Raw genomic sequence first — 6,000 nt, 5'->3', positions numbered from 1 at the left:
TTGGGAAAGTCTGGTTTAAGAATTGGTTAACAAAATTATTTTATGTGCGCATCCTAAAATCTTGGCAGAAAGCGCTTTTGTCCTCACAGGAAAAAAGACTGGCATGTGCTTCAAATATACTAGATCCCTCCTCTTGGAAAGGTTATTCACTGAGTTGGGGATACCGTAAATTTTTGGGCTAACTGCTAGATCGGCTGAAAAGGCTAGAAAGGAAACTCTTGGAGAATCCTAAGCAGATCTTTCCTTCAGATGAATCTGTGTGTGAGGTGAAGTTCTGTTGTGTCACCGCATTTAGGCCATGCCTAGAAAACCTGTAGATAATTGCATTTAGCTACCCCTTCTGGATTCAAAATATTCATGGTAGATTGCGGGTTATTTTTGGAGGGACTTTCTTAGTTCTCACGGAGAAAAGGGCAAAATAAAGATTGTTTAAGGTCTTCTGACCAGTGGTTTTTTTTAAAAAAAAAAATCCACCCCTCCCATATTATTTCTCATTCTCTCACAAGTTTGTTGCAATCTCCAGATCTAACATATTTTTTAAAATGCCCAACTGAGTTAAGAAAGCTACTCAGGAAATGTTTTGAAATGGAGAAGTGGCAAGGAGGAAAAGGAAACCGAGTTCAGGGGAAACAAAGTGCTATTTCCCTCCCTGCTTTTCCTTTCAAGAATCTCTTGCGAAAGATGTTTTTATACTCAAAGAAAGGAGATTGGGGCTCACTTGACTTGCATCAGCACATATAACATATACCAAGGTCTGTGATGCTGCTCATCAAGATTTGGTATTCTGAAAGCCAGTATACGCAATCATGGCTGCACTGCTAAGGCAGTTCCATTTTGTGTGTGTGTGTGTGTGTGTGTGTGTGTGTCAGTGGTGGGTTGATATACGGTACTGGAGGGCCCGCCCGCCTGCCTGAGCTCCTTACCGGTGTTTTAAAGCTTTCGGCACTTCTGCGTACACACATGGCGCATACAGCACCTGCGTGACGCTCCGCCAAGCAGCTGGAGCATCATGGAGGCTTGCAGAAGCGTCGCTGGCAGTTACAACACATGCACACACTGCGCACACCCATGTGGGTGATCCGGAACCCACCACTGGTATGTGTTTGTTTGTGTTTTCTCGTTGTGAGAATTGTGATGAGTTGCAGCATGAGAATGAAGGCTGTGCACATTTCAGAAATCTTTGAGAAATGCTTTGGGCTATACCTGAGTGTAAAACCTGCCTGCTATTAATTAAAGGAGTCATGTCTTTGGGGGGTGGGGGAGGAATTTAGCATGAGCTGCACAGTTCAGCATAATGAGTCTGGGTTTAATTAGTGGCAAATAAATTCTGCAGTTACACGAGGACCAAAGTTCTTCTTCCAGACCATTTTAGAATTATTCACAGCCCTGATGAGAATAGCATTTTATACAAAGTGACAACTTTCACAAGGAACCATTTGAGTCCTATAATGTTAGATACCAAAATAATAAAGTTTGTGTGGATAATTCAGCCTCCAACCTCCAAGGGGAGGTATTCTAATGTGGGATAATTTGGGTTGTAAAATGATTTGTTTAGAGGCATAGAATTCCATGTTTATTTGTAGAATAATAGTTTATTTACCTTAATTAAAAGAGCCACTTGACACTTTTTTTAAAAAAATGTGTCATTGATTGGCTCATTGTTTCCCCATTTTTAGGGCACAGGTAACATTTGCTTACTTCTACCAAAATATGTAATCTACCATTTCATTACAATTGTGCCCAGGTTGTTCTCCAGTGAGGCATCTTTCTCTCTTTTGCTTTCATATTAAAAATGCCTAAAAGATGTCAATATGTTCTGTAGAGAAAAAAAATTGAATTATTTCAGATATAAAAAGGGGTGCATAAAATGATGGGTTCGACTATTTAATTCATTTTTCTTTTTAAAAGAAAATAGAAAGTTGCAAGTACTCATTAAAAAAATAACATATGTGCATAAAATTAATCTGTAGTTTTATCAGATATATTGAAAGACACAGAGATAATTATTCTCACAAGGAAAACATCCCTACCATATGGAGTAACGTCTCCCTCCCCACTTTGTTATGGGTTTCAAGCTGAACTTCTGCAGAGCAGAGCTTCAGGGGCCTTGGCCTTATAGGACTCAAAATAAGCACCACAGAAAATGGATAGGATAGGAGGAGGTGATTTGGAAGCTCCAACCTCCCAACATTAAAAAGAAAAGCATGTCTCAAAAGGTATTTAAAAAAACAAAGGAGCAAAAAAGTATGTAGGCCGTTGGTGCCATTGTTGGAATATCTGAAGTCGCTCAGTGCACCATCAGGTCAATCCCAACTTCCTGGCTTCAGATTTTACTTTATGCAGTGGTAGTTTGAAACTCAACTGCCCTGAAACTCATTGAGTTTGGTTACTCAGTGGATTTGATGTGAAAATTTTGTCCTGGTACTCATCGTTTGTTGGTACTCAATGCACAAGATAAAACTTTCTGTGTCGGCTGCTTGTGACTCACTCCATTATTCCTTATGGGGAAAAATTTGTTTGGTACTCATCATTTTTGGTACTTATTGCATCTCCTGGAACCAATTAACAGTGAGTAGCATGTACAATTGTATTGTCTGCTATCTGATCCTTTGTAAGCAAAAATGCCAAAAATTGGACTCGGGTCTTCCAATTAAAAGCGTTTACATCAGCATTGAGGCTATTAGCTGTCTCTTCCTACGTATCCAGGAGTTTGCCTGGCCTCTAATAGTACCATAACTTCAGCAGTTGAGAACATTCAGGAAAACTTGGATGACCTGAAAAAATAAAAACAAAGAAGGGTTTGGGCTTGGTTAATTCTTGGAATGGGAGATTACCAGGATAGCCCAGAGCTTGTAGAGACTCCAAAAGAAAGCAGTTTTGGATGAAAAGAGCAACCCACTATCAGATGTTATCAAAATGCAGGAATATTTCTATAATTCAGTAAACCATAGCTTAAAGTCTGTATTCATGTTCAGGTTTGAATTGAAAATTGAAGGGTCTGCCTCTACTGTTATTCCTTATGTAGCTTTAAGGTTGTCAGCCTCAGTCTTCTGAGTAATACTGATCTATGTATTTTTCCTAAAGTTTAGTGAGATGAAGAAGATGGTGTACTTGAAGAAGTACAGACAGTATTGTTATTAGTCATGGACTGGATTATAAATTAAAAGGCTACAATTTAGTCAATTTTTACGGATTCAGAATTTGCATAAGAAATTCAATGTTGTTTGAACAGAACTAAATGCCAAACAGACCATTATGAAAGTATAGAATGGGAAGGAAAAGGGGAATTACAGGTAGTCCTCACTTAGTGACCATTTGAAGTTCTGACCTCCCACCCAAAAGCTACTTACAACCCAGTTCAGGAAGTCCAGCAGCAGCCAGTTTCAAGCAACAATGACTGTAGAAATGCATTGACTTGCTTGTACGACTACTACATTCATTTGATAACTTCTGCAAAAAAGATAATAAAATCAGGTTGGTCACATAGGTGCCTCATGACTTATGCAGGAATGCTCCATTGCAGCCATAAGTTGAGGACTACCTATACTACACTAGAATTCAGTGGCAGGAAATACCGAGACTGCAAAATACCAAGTCTTATTTTAACTCTCAGAGTCTGCATTGATTATTAAGGCGCACATCGTAAACCCTCCCAAGAATTCAGAGGACTGTTGACCTAGAATACAGATAGCTTTAAGATCATTGCGTTTTTCTTTGAGATTACCTCAGAGATTGTCTTTTTTTCTTCTCCACCCTCTCTCTCGCCTTCAGAACTTCTAAGAGCGTACAAGAATAGCATGGCAGAGGTCCTGCCTAGAGATGGGCATTGCTAAGGAGACAGAGGCTCTGCAGTTGCTGAACCAAGAAGCTGTTTCCTGAAGATGCTCACAAGCCCACCGCCAGCTCACCTTGTGGTTGTAGAAAAAACAGCTGCCCTCCAAAACTCAGCTGTGCAAGCGGAGATTTCACCATGAGGAACTGCTGTGTAAACGAACTCGGCAGCCAAAAAGTCACCATGGTGGATAACCCAAACCAGAAAGAGAAGGCTCAAGCTGTAGATCCAAAGTACTCTGTAGATCTAGTTGCTGCTGCTGCTGCTGCTGCTGAGCCCCCCCTTCTAAAAACACCAGGTGTTGGAGTAACTCCCCCAGAAGCCAAAGGAGAAGCAGCAACGTGCCACGAGCGGAAACAGAACAGTAAGCAGGAGGAGAGCATGGAGGAGATCTCAAAGAGCACATGACCATCTGCAGCCCTCTGGAAAAAAAAGTTAGCCCTGTTGCCGGAGAAGCGTGTAGGCATCTCCCAGCAGAGCCCTGCCTCAAAGGACCCAATAAAGACTCATCCAGTACACCAGCCTCCCTGAAACATGTTGCGTTTTTTGAACCCACCACAGGTAAGCTGAGGAGGAATGTGTCCAAATAAAAACAGTTCATTCCAAGATGGGTTCAACACTTCCTGCATGCCTGCAAAACACAAGTCGAGGGCAGCCTCTTGCCTCTAAAGGAGATAAATCACACGTCAGCAGTGTCATTAGTGAAGCTATGGAATACGGGAAAGAAGATTCCAGAAGGGTCTCTGGGTCAGACACTGTGAAGGAGTCCTATTCTGGAACCTTCTAAAGCTGAAACCACATCAGAGAATCAGCCAAGCCTGTTGCAGCAAAGAATCCGCTGAGTGATACTGAGGAAACAAGGGTCCCTGTGGCAGAAACTCACCCACCTGAAGCTCCTATAAAGTGCCAGATGTCCTTGTCACCAGCATTTCTTACGAAGTCAAACATCAAGGCACATCAGGTGAATTAGAATCAAGCCCAGCTGAATCCATCGAAGAGAAAACAGGGCATAGGGAACCACCCACCTCCAGCTGCAAAAGTCAGGACCAAACTTCTGGGAAAAAAGTGGAAATGATTAGCGTAGCTACAAGTGAGGACCATGCGACCAATGAGGAGATGACATCTGTAGGACTTCTTGCCCAAACCTGCATATTGGAAGTCACACCTCCTCAGCATGATGCGGGAACCCAGGTTGATAATCGGGTATCTTTGGTGTCTGTAGCCGTCAGCCCTATTAATCCACCTGATGGCTCTTCAGCTTTCCCATTTCATATGAGAGGTTTAGGGACTTCTTCTCTGAAAAGTCCTGGCCCAGAGCAGAAACCCACGAAAAGGGATGTGGAGATGCAAGTTGTTCATACCAGTGGAGACCAGATCAGTGGCCACGGGACCTATGACTCCGGTAACCAAATCCCCTCAATCATCCTATCCTGAAGTGCACATTAAGGGTACAGAGGAAGAGACATCAGAGCCAATACGGGAGGTCAGCTGGGATGAAAAGGGGATGACATGGGAAGTATATGGAGCCTCCATGGAGGTTGAAGTGCTGGGAATGGCCATACAGAAGCATCTGGAGAAGCAGATTGAAGAACATGGTCGGCAGATGGTGATGACTCCCCAAAGTACCCGCTCCAGTTCTGTCAGGGTTGCCCCACACAAGGGTGAGATCAAGAGGCAGCCCAGTGTGTTCAGGGCACTCCTACAGAATGTACGACGGCCACGCTGCTGCTCTCGTGGAGGCCCAGCAGTGGAGTGAAATGTGTTCTTGTCATTTCCTTGGTTTTATTGTAGCTGGAAAATGCAAATATTATGTAGTTTCTCAGGCAAGGGGGGGAGGGAATGATCCCTTTTTAATATTTTGTAACTGTAATGTTATGGCACCTCTATCTACTGCTCTTCAAGTGGCATATTTTAAAAACATTGCAAAGTACTGAATTATAAGCTTGATAAGTTTGGCTGGAGAGCTTTGAGCACCGCTCAGCGATAGTGTTTTCATACACACCTGAAGGACTTACACATTCCTGAGAGCAGTGCTATAACCCTCTGCTTACACCCCGCGTGCAATCTTCATGCTGGATGTGTAATCTCCACAATGACAAATACAAAGCTCTCAACAGCCTATTTACTATAGGATGGAGATCATCCTTGGGATTTTGCTGCCCTCTGAT

Source organism: Thamnophis elegans, chromosome 2, assembly GCF_009769535.1.
Source record: "Thamnophis elegans isolate rThaEle1 chromosome 2, rThaEle1.pri, whole genome shotgun sequence".
Taxonomy (NCBI): Eukaryota; Metazoa; Chordata; class Lepidosauria; order Squamata; family Colubridae; genus Thamnophis; species Thamnophis elegans.
The sequence above is the reverse complement of the archived record's forward strand: the minus strand, read 5'-3'. Positions refer to the sequence as shown.